The sequence below is a fragment of the Siphateles boraxobius genome, unplaced genomic scaffold (genome assembly GCF_051911475.1).
Source record: "Siphateles boraxobius isolate OS27281-9 unplaced genomic scaffold, OSU_SipBor_1 19, whole genome shotgun sequence".
NCBI classification, from domain to species: domain Eukaryota; kingdom Metazoa; phylum Chordata; class Actinopteri; order Cypriniformes; family Leuciscidae; genus Siphateles; species Siphateles boraxobius.
The window spans coordinates 24,725,498-24,742,402 of record NW_027508799.1 but is presented as its reverse complement, the minus strand read 5'-3'; positions in this window follow the sequence as shown (position 1 = coordinate 24,742,402).

Below are 16,905 nucleotides of genomic sequence, written 5' to 3'. Positions count from 1 at the left end.
TTAACTATATATATATATATATATATATATAGTTAAATTAATTTGACAAATTACCAATTTTTTTCCAAACAAATAATGTATTTATAAGTTTATTTTATATATAGTATATTTACACATGTATATATATTTTTATATACACTTGCTTAGGCTTGCTTAGCTGGGGAACACACACACACACACACACACACACACACACACACACACACACACACACACACACACACACACACACACACACACACACACACACACACACACACACACACACACACACACACACACACACACACACACACACACACTCATTTTACATTTAATTGTAAATTAAATTAAGAAAATAGTTTATTAGATATGGTACAATAGAGAACAACAAAAAATATTTTTATTTATTGCATTTTTATTAGGTTTTATTTATTTTATTAAAATACTGCATTTATTTTATTTCTGGAAATAAATCTGTTTTATTGTTAATATTCATAAAATGTTTACTGTAATGTCAGAATAATTAAAAGATATTGGATGGCAAAACATCCTGTTTTTCGTGTACACCTATTAAACTAACTTGGTTTCTTGATTTTCTACTAACTAATGCAAAATAAAAGTTCGAAAAAAAAAACCCATACACCTGTTTCCAATTAAGCCTTGATGAATCTTGATCGTGTGTGAACGAGATTGGATGTGGATACGTCGTTTTATCTATAAAAATCATACATTTGGTGAGTAGCCTATTTTTGATTTTCTTTTCGTTAAGAAGTTGTTATGAGTCTTTTGGCGATGAGACAAAACGATAAACTAGTTAAATGTCCTTTGTTAAGAGTAAGAACACCCATTAGAGGGCAATATGGTATCACTAATGTTTCACCTCGTCCGTTTGATTTATGTGTATCACTAGATGGCAGTAAATTAACATTTTTGAGTTGCTGTGTGAATGACTAATGGTGCATGCGATTGTAATGACAACATTTTGCTTTTGCTTGTGTTTAACTGAATGTCAGATTATTCCAAGACACAAACTAGCTTTCTACAATGTATTTAATTTGTGTATTGTCTGCTTCTAATCCAGTTAATGCAAGCTATATTAAAAATGCCCTTTAATCACTGGGAAATTGTATAATAGCCTAGATAATGCAATCCACTATGGCATCTTTTGTTGTTGGCAGCCGACCTGAAGTCCACTTTAGTTTATTGCATAAAGCTTTCAAAGTTGTTTAGTTCAGTATTGTGGCAGAGTGACTGCAGACCCATGCGGTAGGCCTATACGCAAAGTGATAAAGAGTCAGTCTTTACAGGTTTCACAATCTGCGATCTATCTTCACTGTGCTGCCCTGCTGGGGAGAACCGATAAGGTTTCAGAGAAGTTCAATAATTCTCTTAATTGATTGTCTGGAAGTGAAGATAATTCATGGTAATTGTCAGGCCAGTGGGGAGCTCATGAGTTGAAGCCACAGAGGGAGGAATAATGGACGCTTCACTCACTTACATGCATGGCAAAGATAGACAAAGAGACCAGTCACAGTTTGTTTTTGCCTTTTCAGAGTTAAACAGACTAATGCAGTGAACTGTGAGAGAAAACAGATCGTGCTTTGCTTATTATACATCGGCCAAAACACTTTTCTCCATTCTATCACCTGATGGTTCCTTGCCTCTGTCGCTTTGGCTTTTGGCTTGCTTAGTTGGGGACATTTAATATTCAACAACATTATTGATCTGCCTGCATTGACACAATTATATGAGAACTGAGCTGGACGATGACATCACGGTTTTCTCCAGAGCGCCTATATAAATAAATTACTTTTTTACAACAAAAATTAACCATCACTGAATTTACTTAAGCTGGACTATTATGCTATTTTCTTCTAGAAACAAACTTTGTTGCATTATTTTCCTGTTATCCCTGTAAAGCTGCTTTGAAACAATCCGTATTGTAAAAAGCGCTATAAATAAAGGTTACTTGACTTGACTCATGAATGAAGACAAAACCACCAGAGTGCACTCTGAGACCATTTATGTCACTTTTATCAAGATTTAATAATTTCCGTGTGACTAATGGCAAAAATATTGTTTTCTAACAGCTTTCCTGTATGCCTACATCATGTCAGTTTTTAGGACAACCTGAAAGGCTATATTTCTAATGAATTTTGAATAGCAGTTTTCAATAATATCTATATTCTCAATTGCTGATTTGTCAGAAATCGCCTGATTTGTCGGGCACATAATCTCACATCCTTGCTATAAAATGACATGGCATTTGCAAAATTCACATATGAGGAATGACTGAATGTAACTTAACATCTTTGGATGTTAATCAAGGACAAAATATTTCACCATCAAAAAAAAAGAAAAAAGAATTATGATGATTGCTATTTTTTATAATGAATACATACACATTTTGTTGTAGGGGCCTTCAAATATTGCCTTTGACAATGGAGCCTTGAAGTGAAAAAGGCTGAGAAGTGACATGTGTAGGGCTTCTTAAATGTAAAACAGCAACACAAAATGTGGGCATCACCAAATCAGCCATTAAGTGATCTTTGCCAAACACAGCCAGGCAGGCCTTATTTGCGGTGGGGAATGAAGGAATGAAACCAGAAATAACCCAAGCCCTTTAACCATGAATAGAGGCTTGTATAATTTATTCCAGCTGTAATCAGAGCACGGATTGCTGTCAGTGCAATCAGCTCATAATTAGGAGAATTCTCTGTTGTTCTGCTGTGTTTTCTGGGAGGCCCTGTGGCGCTGAGTGTCTATCTGGGGGCTGATGTGTAGCAAACAGCCAATTTACTGAACCATTAAGATATCGGCACCTTTTGCTTTTCCCTCGTAACCTGTTGCCATGCCTGCTTCTCATCTCCTATTATCGCTCCCTCTCTTCCTCCGTTCTATGTTCCCTCCGTTTTTTCCCCCCTCTCCGTCTGTGCCTTCCTCCCCCGCAAATCCTGTGGCGAACAGGTGCAAAAATGATCTCTCATTCACAAAGGGCGAAAATACTTTGCGTATGGTGTCTTTGTCACATGTCAGAAAGGGGGCCAAACACTGGTCTTTCCCATTCATTTGCAGTTGTCAACCGAAACGGAGGAGGAACTGATAGATTGGAGAACCTGCCACTTTTCTCTTTCCTCTGCTTTCTGATTTGCTAACATCACACACAATAAAGGCTATTGTGTATCTTAGGGTTAGGGATTTTTTTCAAAATGACTAAACTTAATAGTGATGCCAAATCATGCAACTTGTTGATGTTCTGTAATTTCTAAGCAGCCAGGTGATTTTAACGCCCTGAATGATAAAAGAGGTGAAAAAAATCTCACACATTCAAATGAGCAAGGTCATTTCTAAGGACCAGAATATAATAGAGACTTGAGGGGTGGGGACTTCAGATCCTCCTGGGAAGTTCTATTTCTACAAAATGTAAAGAATGCACATCAGGTGTGTTTATTGCTTTTTTATGTTTTTATTACAACCCCAAATCAGAAAAAGTTGGGACATTTTGTAAAATGCTAAAAAAAAATCAAGAATCTGTGATTTGTTCATTCTATTTAACCTTTAATTAACTGACAAAAGTACAAAGAAATGTTTTTTAATGTTTTCACTGACCAACATAATTGTATTTTGTAAATATGAACAAATTTTGATTTTGATGGCTGCAACACACCCCAAAAAAGTTGTGACAGAGACATTTTTACCACTGTGTCACATCACCTTTCCTTTTAATTACACTTTTTAATCATTTGGGAGTTGAGGATACTAATTGTTGGAGTTTTGCTAGTGGAATATTTGCCCAATCTGGCCTGATACAAGACAGCCGCTCAACATTATGTATGGAAGATGATGAAAGGCATAAATTCTTTGCAATCTTGCATTGAGAAATGGGATTTTTTAATTGTTTGACAATTCTCTCATGATATTTGGCACAAAGTTATGAGCCATGACCCATCTTTGCTTAAAAAGACTGAGAAGCACTTTTACACCCAAACACGATACCCTCAACTATTACCAATTCACCTGCTCATTGTGGACTGTTTCAAAATAGTTGGATAAACTAATTTGGATAATCTTTTCACTTTTATTTGGTCTCTGTCCCAACTTTTTTGGGGTGTGTTGCAGCCATCAAAAATGTGTTCATATTTACAAAATACAATTATGTTGGTCAGTGAAAACATTGGAAAACGTTTCTTTGTACTTTTGTCAGTTAATAAAAGGTAAAATAGAATGAACAAATCACAGATTCTTGATTTTATTGCATTTAACAAAATGTCCCAACTTTTTTTGATTTGGGGTTGTATATACAGTATAAGGTGCTATAAACTGAATTGTTATATATTCTATCGTACTGTATTCTGTGCATGCAACTTGTCTAGTTTTTTTTGTAAATACAATTTTAAATAAATAAAAGATAATTTCATTTATTTGAACAAATACAGTTTTCCACTCACAATTATGACTTTGTGTTGGCGTTCATGTGCAGTCGACTTGTATAATCTTTCTGACATAACTTGAATGCACTAAGCAACCAGCAACCTATGTGCTAAAAACCACACAGAACACATTAATAACAACCATAGAAACCTATATAGGGAGAGTGCAAACCTTTCAAATTAAAAGTTGATCAGCTCAGTTTTAAAGGTCATTTCAGTGGTAGACTTCTATAGAAGATTTAGGTTCGAAAGAGTGGGAAGAAACAGAATAACAGATCTGTAGATGGGACCGTGGTCTAGTATAACACGTCTACAGTAGAACTAAAAGGGTCATTCTCTGTCTCTCTTCAGTGTGAATGCTTAATTTAACGCTCAGGAGGGGACTGTACCACTCTGACATCAGTACCCCACTGTGACATTTCTTGCTCTGCAAGGGAAAGAAAAAACGACAGACATAATGGTCTGTACAAATAGTCCACATCAATCCCCCTGACCTCCGCACTAAATCTTTGTTCTCCTGATAGGGACAGGAGAGTGGGGTCCCAATTTCTGAGACCACATAAAAAATGATTTTTATATGACATTGCTTATTTTTTATGGAATATTGCAGTATTTATTATAAATAATTTATTGATGCACATCATTATTATTATTATTATTAGTTCATGTGCCCTTGTAATTTTGAATTGAAATAGCTTCCCGTCCCTCTTGCAGCGACATCTCTTCTCTGATGATGTGTTTACTGGCGGGATAACCTGTTACTCACCTGACATCACAGCAATTGGAAACAATAACGATCCAATCAATTCCTGATGGACAAAATCAAGTCCCGCCCTACATTTTTTCTTGTTCGACAAGCCGTTTCACTCAGATACGTCACAGGAATTTACCTCTGCAATTCTGCTTACTGTGAAGCTCAAAATGATGGATCCTAGGGCAGCTCTCTCACAGGTTGAATTCACCGGAGACCTTATTACTTTAAGTCTCTTTGCATGCAGTTCGGCTGACATGGCACTGAATAAAGTGTGGATTGCCACAGTGTTCAGCTGCCCAATTATGTCAATAGCTCGGATTTGAAACAGAATATGATAATGCCTTGGAAAGTTGCTAACTCCCTTGTTTTGAACTTATTAGCTGTGGCGTGAAGTGCTGCTCTGTAATTTATCGCCTCTTGGAGTTATAAATGGGGAAAGTAAGCTCTGTTTCTCTTATTGATTCACAGTGAGTGTTGACTTGCAGGTCCAGAAGAGGGCTCTTGCGCTCAGCACTTATTTGTCAGCTTTTTCTTGCTTTTGAGAGTGTTGACCTAATCTGTTTTGCATGCGCAATTATATTTACAGCATATTTTACAGCATATACAGCATTATTTAAGCTTTTAAAACAAAGCACAATCTTGAATACAAAGCATGGAAGCACAAACGCCCTTATTAGTGTACAAAAGATGAGCACGGCCATTTCTCACTGTGTCACCAGCATTTGCTTTTGCACAGTCACTGTGTTGTTTTGTGGGAGAGGTGTTCGGTGTTGTTTTTGGATGGAGGCTATGCGGGCGTAACATTGCAGGAGGAAATGTAAGGTGGAATGTGGTCTGAAGGCCAGGCTCTTGAGGGTGGGCATGTCTCGTCCTTTCTATAATTGACTCTGGAGCTACGTGTTTAGGTTTACAAAAATTGGCCATTGATCCATGTAGGGCTGCAGGCTGCAGTTTCACTTTGCATTTATTGCTTGATTTGCACCTCTGCGTAAGTTCTCAGGTGAGAGGAAGTGACGACATTGGGGATAAATAGTGTACTGTTTGTATTCAGGCTCTTGAGATTTTGCTGATTTTGGTGGAAGAAGGAAGAAATGGATTGGACAAGGAAAATAAAGGGAACTGTCAATCAAACTTGTGCGCAAACATGCAGAAATACAAAGCTCTGTCATGAAACTCTAGATGGCGCAGCCTGATAGGTCCTTAATCAGTTTGATAGCGATCACATCGTTATCTACATAGCGCAGCTGATTGGTCGCTGTGGCATCAGCAGCCAATGAGCTTGCTGCTCAACATTTTGAAAACTTGGCAAGGGCATTGTTTGCTGTTAGCAGTCTGCAGTGAGCTTACAGAAACCCTCCACCTTCCCCAGCTCCACCTATATTGATCTGCTACGGGGGTTATTGCGTTTATGTTACATGTGCTGCAGCAGCATGTCTTACATGCTCACAGCAATTTCTGTGAATGTATTGGCAGTAGCAAGTAGGCCTGTCTGTACTTGCTCTTCAGCAGCAGCAGCAATACGCAACAGCTATCTATTCCACCAAGACCAAATACATAACTTTGCCACATCCATTACTGACCATTACATGGTATATTCTGTGCTAATGTCATCCAGTGTCTAGAGCTCCTTCGGGGCAGTAGAGATTTGCAGTAAAATGGTGTAATGAAATGGCATAGATTTCCAATACCACAGACTAAAGAACAGGATACCTCAGTTCAGACCTTTACTTTTATCAATATTATGATATTTCTATCCTCTGCTTGAGACAAAATATTGCAACTTGTGAAGAGGAAAATTACCATTTCATTATGGACATTTTTTCAATTTTTTGAGAAATAAATCACATATTTATGTCAAATTAATGAAAATATAAATCTCAATCTGAATCAGCAACAAATATAAAGTTAATGCAAAAAGTAAGAGTCAAAAGTAAATAATGCAAAACATATCATGTAATGACTACTCTGCTAAATACATTTACATAATTATCTGGTTTATATATATTTTTTATGTTATTGCTATTTCAAGTTTTGGAGCATTTGGTAGGCTAGTTGTTCTCTTCTCATTCAATACTTGCACCTAAAGTTTTAGTTCCTGACCCTGTCTATTACCCACTAACCACTGTTGTGCACCGTGTTCAAATGTAGGATTCATAGAATTTCCCTGTGGATTTAGAATCTGATCTCAAGAGTTTGGTGTATTTAATTTAAGCAAGAGATGCATTCTGTATTCTGACTAGATTTTGAGCAGGTTAGCAACCCTTAACACATTTAGACCTAGGGGCGTATACATAAACAGCGTACAAGGTTAATCGATACCAAAAAGTTAGACTTACCCCTAACTAACTGTTAGTTGGTCATACTAGTTCTTAAGACACAGTCAAAGTTTATGCAACGGTCCCCAGAGTTGTCTAAAGTCAGTGTGCTCTTTGTCCTTGAATCGTTTTGTATTCTTGTCACATTTACCATATAAATGTGTACTCTATTTTACGACTTAAGACAAAACCAACGCTGAAATGTAAGGAATGGTGGCTATACAACATACTAAATGTTTTAATCTAAATTGCAAAAAGGTTAGGTTTAGGGTAGGGGATTGAAAGCTAAAAACAGTCTAAAAACAATAGAAGACAAAGGCAGGTCACCACCATGTTAGAAAAACAAACATACATTTGTACACGAGTGTGTGTGTGTGTGTGTGTGTGTGTGTGTGTAAAGTGCTTCTTCACACTCCAGTTCACACTGCCTTGTGTGGCTGTGTTGATATGTGGGTTCAGCAGGTGTGTGAATCACAACCCCACATTAAATCTAAATTTACCTTTCATTTCCAAGATGATGAATGGAAGATTGACTGTTTATTTATTTATGCAGCTTTACAGCGATTCAGACACCCTTACCATACAGCTTGTTAATACATTTATATTCATAGGAACATAACTTTCACCTAAGAACATGTATATATCACTTTCAACCGAGTTTTCATTCATCTGCTCACGGTATTACAAATCAGTAAATCTGCTTATAAGGGCCAATATTTCAAAAGGCTTTTATTAAAACAACCCGACTGTGCCGTTATAGTAAAATATTAAGATCCTGGCCACATCGATCCAGTCTTCAATTTCGGGTTTGTTCTACAGAATCCAACTCGGCAAATCATTAAATTTTTAGTGTCTACTTATATCCAGTTGAATAATTTATCAGACGGTGGGCCGAGTGATTCAGAAAACACTTGATTGTCCGCATGCTGGGGGTCTGGGGAGGTATTGAACCAGGAAAGATGATTTGAGAATGCATTTGATGAAAAGTCGGCGGTATGGAGATGATTAAGCAGAAAGATGATGATGTTAATGACTGGAGAACATTGAAACTGTCCATTGTGACAAACTGGGGTTTGTGGAACACTAGAGGTATATACAGTTTAAAAGTTTGGGGGTCGGCAAGATTTTTAATGTTTTTGAAAGAAGTCTCTCATGCTCAACAATACTGAATTTCTTTGATTAAAAATACACTAAAAACAGTAATTATGTGAAATAACTGCGTTCTATTTTAATATATTTTAAGATGTTATTTTTTCCTGTGATGGCAAAGCTGAATTTTCAGCATCAATTATTCCAGTCTTCAGCATCACATGATCCTTCAGAAATCATTCTAATATGCTGATTTGGTGCTCAATAAACATTTTCTTCTTATTATTAATGTTGAAAACAGTAATGCTGCTTCTATTTCTGTGGAAACTATACTCCTTTTTTTTACCAAAATTTTTGATTAATAGAAAGTTCAAAAGAACAGCAGTTGAAAAAGAAAACTTTTGTAACATTTTTAATGTCGATACTATAAATTGTAATCAATTGAATGGCTCCTTGCTAAATTAATTTTTAGTAAAATAGTTCTTTGTAACCCATCACTTTGGACAAAATATACTTTAGCCATAAGAAAACACATAGAAATATGAATATTTTTATTTATTTATTCCTAAATTTTCTTTGCTTGCAATGTAATTATGAATACTTTGTTTACTTGTTAAAGAATCATATTTAAAGGTGGGTGCTCTTGATAGGTGCATTTTCCTCAATACTATCATTGTCTCCTATGACAACATGCATTGAACCAGTGATCTGGCCAATTATTAATTGATAATTGTTATGAACATATAAAAAAAAATTCTGTTTGAATGCAACGGGTCAATTTTAAAGCTCTGTAGGCCGAGTCTTACCTGTAAACTTTCAAACTTCAGGTGCATTTTGTCCATATTAGGCCCTACAGTATCTAATTTTAACTAAATAAAACAAGAACAATGTGTTCAGCTCATCAAAACCTCTCTTAATCCCTTTAGGTCCAATTACTTCGGCTGTCCATTGTGAAAAGCGTTTTTACTGACAACACAATTTCAATAGTTTTGACAACAAAATATTTTGAAAGAGGTGTGACGCCATCAGTGGAAATCAGCAACATTCGTTTGCTATAGTGAGAATGAGATAATTTAGCCTCACCTTCTCCTTCCTGGAGCCTCCTTCCTCTCTCTCTCCTTCCTGCCTGCTCGTTTGATTGTTTTTACATTACAGCATTATGTAAATATGTGCATTGTGATTCTTTGGGGAGCATCTGAGCATTAGCAACGGCAATCTGGGCCTTTGCTAGAAATGCTAGATAACATATGTCCACTTGTCACGCAAAGACAAACACACAAACAAATGGACATTAATAGACTCAAGACCAGGCCTCATCTGCAATCGCGCACCATTTGCTGGCACCCCCAGGTGTCATTTACGAATGCTGAACTTACGGCAGTGAATAGACATTATTAATGGAGCCCAGAGTGGAGATACAAGGAGATGCTTAGCCCTGAACCCTTAGCGAATATGAATAACAATGGGTGAGGGATCATTACCTCGACCTACAGGGAGCATTTAATCAGGTTTTGCGTAATGAAGGCCGTTGCCGTAAATCGGGCACACAATGTTCTGCTGACGTGTGCTCAGCATTGCATTAGCATCGCTTCCACTGCCCTGTTAGCAGAAGTATAATTGAGTCAACAGAAATCTGAAGTCCAAAAAACCACCAGCGTTTTAAAAGAAAAATTCAGTCATCGTTCACAACTAGGTTAGGTGAAATGAAATGCTTTTAAAATCCACAGGCTTGAAATGACATTGCTTTTTACAAGTTTAAATAATATCAGTCAAGATACCACAGATTCATTTTTTTCTAATATCTAATAGCCTTTTGTTTGTACGAAACACCCTTGACAAGAACTATGCACTAAAGCAATGAAGTCGCTTTCAAAATTAATGAATTTTAGCCACACTTCTTGATGGCCTGAAAAAAGAGAATAAATTATGAGCATTAGTACAACCGAAGGCACACCGAACCATGATTTGCTATAGCCTACTATTGCTTGTCAGAGACAGGCAGTTACTGTGATTAAGGGGGAGGGATATCGTTATAGACATTCTTGTTCAGTGGTTTTCAAATACTAGGGGGGTCTCCACAAATTTCCATGTATCAAGTATACAAGGCCTCAAGTATTTAAATGAATAGATCAAATGATAATGAAATAATGAAAAAAAAAATTCTCCATAATAATTGTTATTTTTAATTGAAGAACATGTAGTTCTTCTGAAATCACTCAATAACCTGTGGTTAATTAAATATAAATACTCAGTTTCTGTTAATAAAATATTTCTTAGAGTAAAAAAGATTGAGAATAACTGTTCTATACGGCGTTTTATTGGATAAATCTTTGCATGTGTGTAGTCTAGAAAATGTGTTCAATCTGTTGTTCTGGTAAAAATAGTGTAAATTTAAATATATATCTGCTAAAAAATGAATGTTTCAAATTTACAGAAGCATATAATCAGCCTCCAATGCATGATCTAAAATTCCCATTTTTTTTAAAGAAACATTACACTTCTCAAAATCTCTTTTGTTTCAGGTCTCAGTGCTTCACATTGAAAGCAAGAAGAAAGGTTTTTTCAGCAGGACACTTTCAAGATAAAGACGGTTGATACCTAATCCTGAAGAAATCAAAAGTAAGTTAAAATTTGTTTAGTCAAGTTCAGAAAATGCTCTTTTGCAAGGAAGCAAAGGAGATGAATATGATGCAGATCAACATGAATCCTTTTTTAATTCTCTGGATTCAGTGCGGCAGACGAGTCCAAGCTGATGCGTTTACCCTGCTGTTCTGATTAATGAAGTGCAGCGGTGAACTGCGTGTCACTCTCATGTCTGTTTGATGTCCTCACGCTTTTCCTTTGTACTGAGGGCACAACAGCGGGGGACTCGATCACAGCCAAACCCTGTTTAAACTAAATTAAAACTCACTAATCTTGTTATTATGCTGACCCATTTGCGACACACACTTCCACAAGGCCCCCTCATCCCCCTACCCATCACCCAAACATTTTCATCCAACCGAGACAAAAGGATATGTCTCTTTGGGGGAATTAGATGACAGTATGGTGGTCTGAAGTGCGAACATTGATTTCAACAGGCTTGTTTTGATCACAAAGGCTTTTGAGTGATTAGGAGTTTTGCTTTTCGTCCCTTTTCATTGTTTGCAGTAAATCTACGGTTCGCTGCTCAAAATCAGTAAGATTCCCCATCACTGCCTATATGAGATCAGCCATTGGGTTTCGGTCACATTGCTCAAGGTTAGAATTTGAGGATGGAATAGGCTGTGTATGCGTCAATGGAGCTGTGCGGATACACGTATGACCTCCTCCTAATCCTGCGAATGTGTCCTGCATAAGACTTTTCTGAGGACAGGCCAGACCCCATACTGGAGATGGAGAAAGTTCCATTTCCATATGCATGAGATGAGCCGTTGTTATTTTAATGAAGGGCATCCTCCCTCGAGCAAATAAAAAAGACTCAACTGATGCTAGACATGCCTCTGTGATCAGCTTTGTAAAGAGATGTGGCAGAAAGAAACACATTAGGGTGATGCCTGTGTGTGTCTCAGGATGTCTCATTTGTCTCTTTGCTGTGATGATCCAAGACAAACGAAAAGTGAAAAACAAAATAAAATCTACCACATTTAAAATGTTTCTGCAAATGTCCTTTTTAATGCATTTTTTTTGTTTTATTTCCCCTGCTCTGTCTTTTGAGGAAAGAGCCTGGAGCATTTTTCACAAACATCCTCTGCAGAGAAGTTTTGTATTTTGTCTGACGTGCACAGGAATACAATTCTCTCTCTCTCTCTTTGGCCTTAACAAGTGTAGCCAAACTGCAATCAAAAAGACTCTACACTCATCACAATAATTTATATTATCATTAAAAGTTATTGATTGGCAAAGCAAGAAGGCCTATTGTCACAGCTAATAATGGTTGCACTTCATTTTACACGTGTACAGTGTATTTACCAAAGAAAGTACTGGGTAATATATAGTAATACTTGGGTTAAGGTTAGGTTTAGGGGTAAGTTCAGGGTTAGTACCTAGTTATTACCCAGTTATTGCAATTACTATAATAAGTACATAGTATGTATGTATATGGGGCACATATATGTATATCTCCTGAACCACCAATGTGGAGCATCCACCTGGATGATGCGACAGCAGCCATATATTTTGGCAGAACGTGTGCTTATTTCACACACCTGCTTATTGGGAGACAGGGTGATATAGGGGGATGATTAGGAGGCCATGATGATGGACTGAGGCTAATGGACAGATTTGGCCAGGATGCCGGGATTAAACCCCTACTCTATTTCTGGGACATCCTGGGATTTTTAATGACCACTGATAGCCAGGACCTCGGTTTAACATCTCATCCTAAGGAGGGTGCTTTTTCTGACAGTATAGTGTCCCCATCACTATACTGGGGCGTAAGGACACATACAGACCACGCCCCCTGCTGGCCTCACTAACAACTCTATAAAGTATATGTATATAATTGTGTCCCATTAATGATTCACGGATTCTAGGTGTAATAGAAAAATTTAGTTTAGTTATAATATGAGGTGTATGTGACGTTCTCTATGACATGCTTTGGTGTCCGTTCAAAATGTCTAACTTTATGGCACTGGCCGTGTTAAAGCCCTATGCTTAATCATGAAGAAATGTCTACTTAGTCGCTTAACATATGCATACTAATTGATTCAACAAATTCCTGCTGCTTCCCTAAGCTCTTGGGAGAGTTTCTCCTCAGTAATAATTTTTCTTAGAGTCAAGAGGGAAAAGACGAGATGTCATCTCCTTTGTATTTGTATTATAATAACCTACCTAATGATTATGCGGCAGCGAAAGTGATATGAATCATAAGTAATGAAAGAACAGGGACCTTGTAGAGATGAGAAATGCATGGAATGAAGTTATTATTCAAACAAGACTGAAGAAGAGTAGGCATCCAAAAGAAGCCTAATAAGACGAAGAGGAAAAGGACTTATGGACAAAACAGGAAGTCTTGTCCTCAGATGTCCACCATTTATATTGGTTTTGAATTAAGTGAATGGTGGTTTACATTTATGATGCTTATGTTGTTTACTTGTAACATCCACAAAGTAAATTTTAGTCCAATTAAAACGTCTGTCTGAAAGTTGTTGGTTTCTGAAGTTTAAACTGTAAATTTAACTGAATTTTGTCCCCAAAAGGTCTTATTGAGTTTTGGTTGCTGGTGATGCCCTCAACCGGTTCAAAGACTGAAAGATGGAAACTATTGATCATTTAATTTGGCTCTCAAAATAACGTCTTCTATCTATAAGTCTGGAAAGATTTCAGATAAAGGTCACTATTTTATAATTAGAATGAGATAAAATAGAGTTTGAAGGTTAGGTTTTTTACTGTCATAAAGTGCAAGACTAATTTGGTTAAAAAAATATATTATCATAAGCCTACTTGTGTTGATTATGATAGGTTTGCTGTGTGTGTGTGTGTGTGTGTGTGTGTGTGTTTGTGTGTGTGTGTGTGTGTGCATGTATACTAGCCTTGCGAGTTACCAAATGTTACTAAAAGGATAGTTAAACCTGAAATCAGTTAGATTTGTGGTGAACAACCAATGATCCCAACGTGGAATATGACTTATTAAACATCCTAAACAATGTCTGGATGCAAATTTATAAATGCAAAAAGTTTTTGAGTATCAGATTTAGGCCGGGTATAGAAAACATAGTTTTAAAACAACAGAATTCAATAGAAAGCCCCCACCCTATAGAAAACCAAATCTCTCTCTCTCTCTCTCTCTCTCTCTCTCTCTCTCTCTCTCTCTCTCTCTCTCTCTCTCTCTCTCTCTCTCTCTCTCTCTCTCTCTCTCTCGGTGTGTGTGTGTGTGTGTGTTTATATGAAGCAGTGAAAGAATGACTGCCACCTTTGACTTGCTCCTCATCCAGCCTCAGATCACTCACTGTCAAAATTTTCAAATTCAATTTATCTATAGATATTTCAGAAACTCATTTGGAGGTGATTTTCTCTCTCTCCACACCCACTGGCTCTGGCTCGAGTTATATACACTTCTCCCGTAGGCGTCCGTAAGCCAGATCCTGAGCTGTACTATTTGATTTAATTTGAAGGGCCATCTGTAATCCCCCGCGGTACTCACTGAATCCCTGGGCCCGTCTGCTCTGCTGTGCTGCGAGTGTTTGCCCGCTATTGTACTCGCTGCAGTGTAGGGTTCTTTTGTCAATTAGATCTCACACTGTTGAAAAAAAAAGAAAAAAGTTTACCTGCAGAACTCGTTCAAAAAAGGAAGTGCGTCAGGCAGCAATGCCTTGGCAGGCAAAGATCTACCTTTGTAATGATAGTTAGTTATGGTATCATAAGTATTTTTCTGTCACATCATGAATAATTCATTATAATGAAACTATATTACACATAAAGTGTATGAATCAGCGATTTAATTAGGAAATACAGTCATTCAATGTTTGGATATTTGAGTTAATATCCAGTGGTTTAGTCCAGTGATTCTCCTCTGATTTGCTTGTAACAAATATCTAATATTGAAATTTATTTAAATGATCATAAACTGGATAGACCCAACAATAGGGCGTAAATATTAGTGTAAATTTTAAAAAGGGAAGAGAAAATGCTTCCCATATTTTTTGAATTTTTTCCCTCTCACATTTTGCCCTTTCAATTTATCTACATAAATGCACAACATGGTTTAAAAGATTGGATTAAACATAAACTTAACTTAAATTGCATGGTCAAAAGTCACAGAACAGACATTTATAATGCCACAAAAGGTTTCTCTTTTTTTTTTAAATAAGTTATTTTGAACTTTATATTGTTTTATTACAACACTGTGTATGTTAGGACCTTCTAGTGGCTGATACAGTTAGTGCTTTCATTCTTCTCTTGTGGTTTTCAATCTGAGGGTGCAGTGCAGGGTCGAGGGGGGCAGTCAGTGCTCTCTCAGGGCGAACAGCCGGATCTGTTAGTACCGGGCAGAGATAAGCACCTGGAGGGCTTTTATATTTTCTTTAAAGTGTCCAGTCAAAAGGAGAGAGCAATGTGGCAGCACAGATTCGGCCCTAAATTCCATCTCTCTCGTCCTCTGCATGTCATCCCCTTCGCTCTGAACTAAATAATTAGCCTTTATGTTTGGCGCACAAGAGTGAAACATCCACAGCCAATCAAATGAATGCCATGTGACTAATGATGTCTTAAAAACACTGATGGCAAATAAATGAAGTAACAGTGAAGAGTAAGAAAGTCGCAGTTAATGGATTAAAACAAAAAAGAATGCATTAAAGAAGTCATGTTAATTGAACAGTTAATAAACCGAAAATGACGAGACCTTCTTTCTAAGTCTCTCTCTCTGTCGTTGTGGATAGTAAGGTTAATAACCCTTTTCTTTGCAGAGGCAGTGAGTCAGCAGTAATTACAAGTCCTGGCTTTGAGTCCCCTGACCCTTAAGTTCTCCTCTCCCGTCTATAAATAACAACATTGATGGGTCAGCAGCATCACCCATGAGCACCATCACAGCATAGCAAATGAGATCCCATGAGCTATGTGTGAGAGAGAACAAGTGTACGTTTAATGATACAGAGTCTGCAATACATAAGTGTGTGTGTGTGTGTGTGTGTGTGTGTGCGTGTGTGTGTGCGTGTGTGTGTGTGTGCGTGCATACGCAGCATACATGTGTTATTAATACGTGTTTAAATGTGTAATTCATAGAGTGTAAATGGGCTATCGGTCAGGCCATAAGTGTCGGCGTCAGAGTTGTAACAGAGAACTGCTGCCGGTCTGCATCGTAACTCCCGCCACGATCGATCCACGCGCAGAGAGGCTGATAAAAGGATTGAGCCGGGCCGGGCAGAACCTCAAGATCTGCTGCAAAAGCAGTTGAAGTGTCAAGTGGGCTGGCGAGAGGGGGGTTGATAACTTATGTGCGCCCTCGCCGTTTCTCGCCTACTTGTTAGTTGTGTTCTCGGTTTTCTGTCGGATGAGTGATTAGAGCCATGGTTCTCAACCTTGGTCTGTAACCTTTTTTTAATGATCCAAAATGTTTGCAATCCCGCACCCCCACAGCATTAAGCTGGCTTTAATCTCACAGAAAGCAAATTACACTGTGTCAAGTTCTTGGCAATAACAACACAACTTACAATTGAATCAATATTATTTTTATTTATTTAATTTAATATTTATAAAAAATATATGAATCATTTTATTTATTTTCATTATTTTATATATTTTATTATTTAATAAAATAATAAAATTGATTTACTCTATTTGTTTATTTTTTATATATATTTTATACACACAATATAATAAAAATCTAATGTGTGTATGTGTATATATAGAGTATATA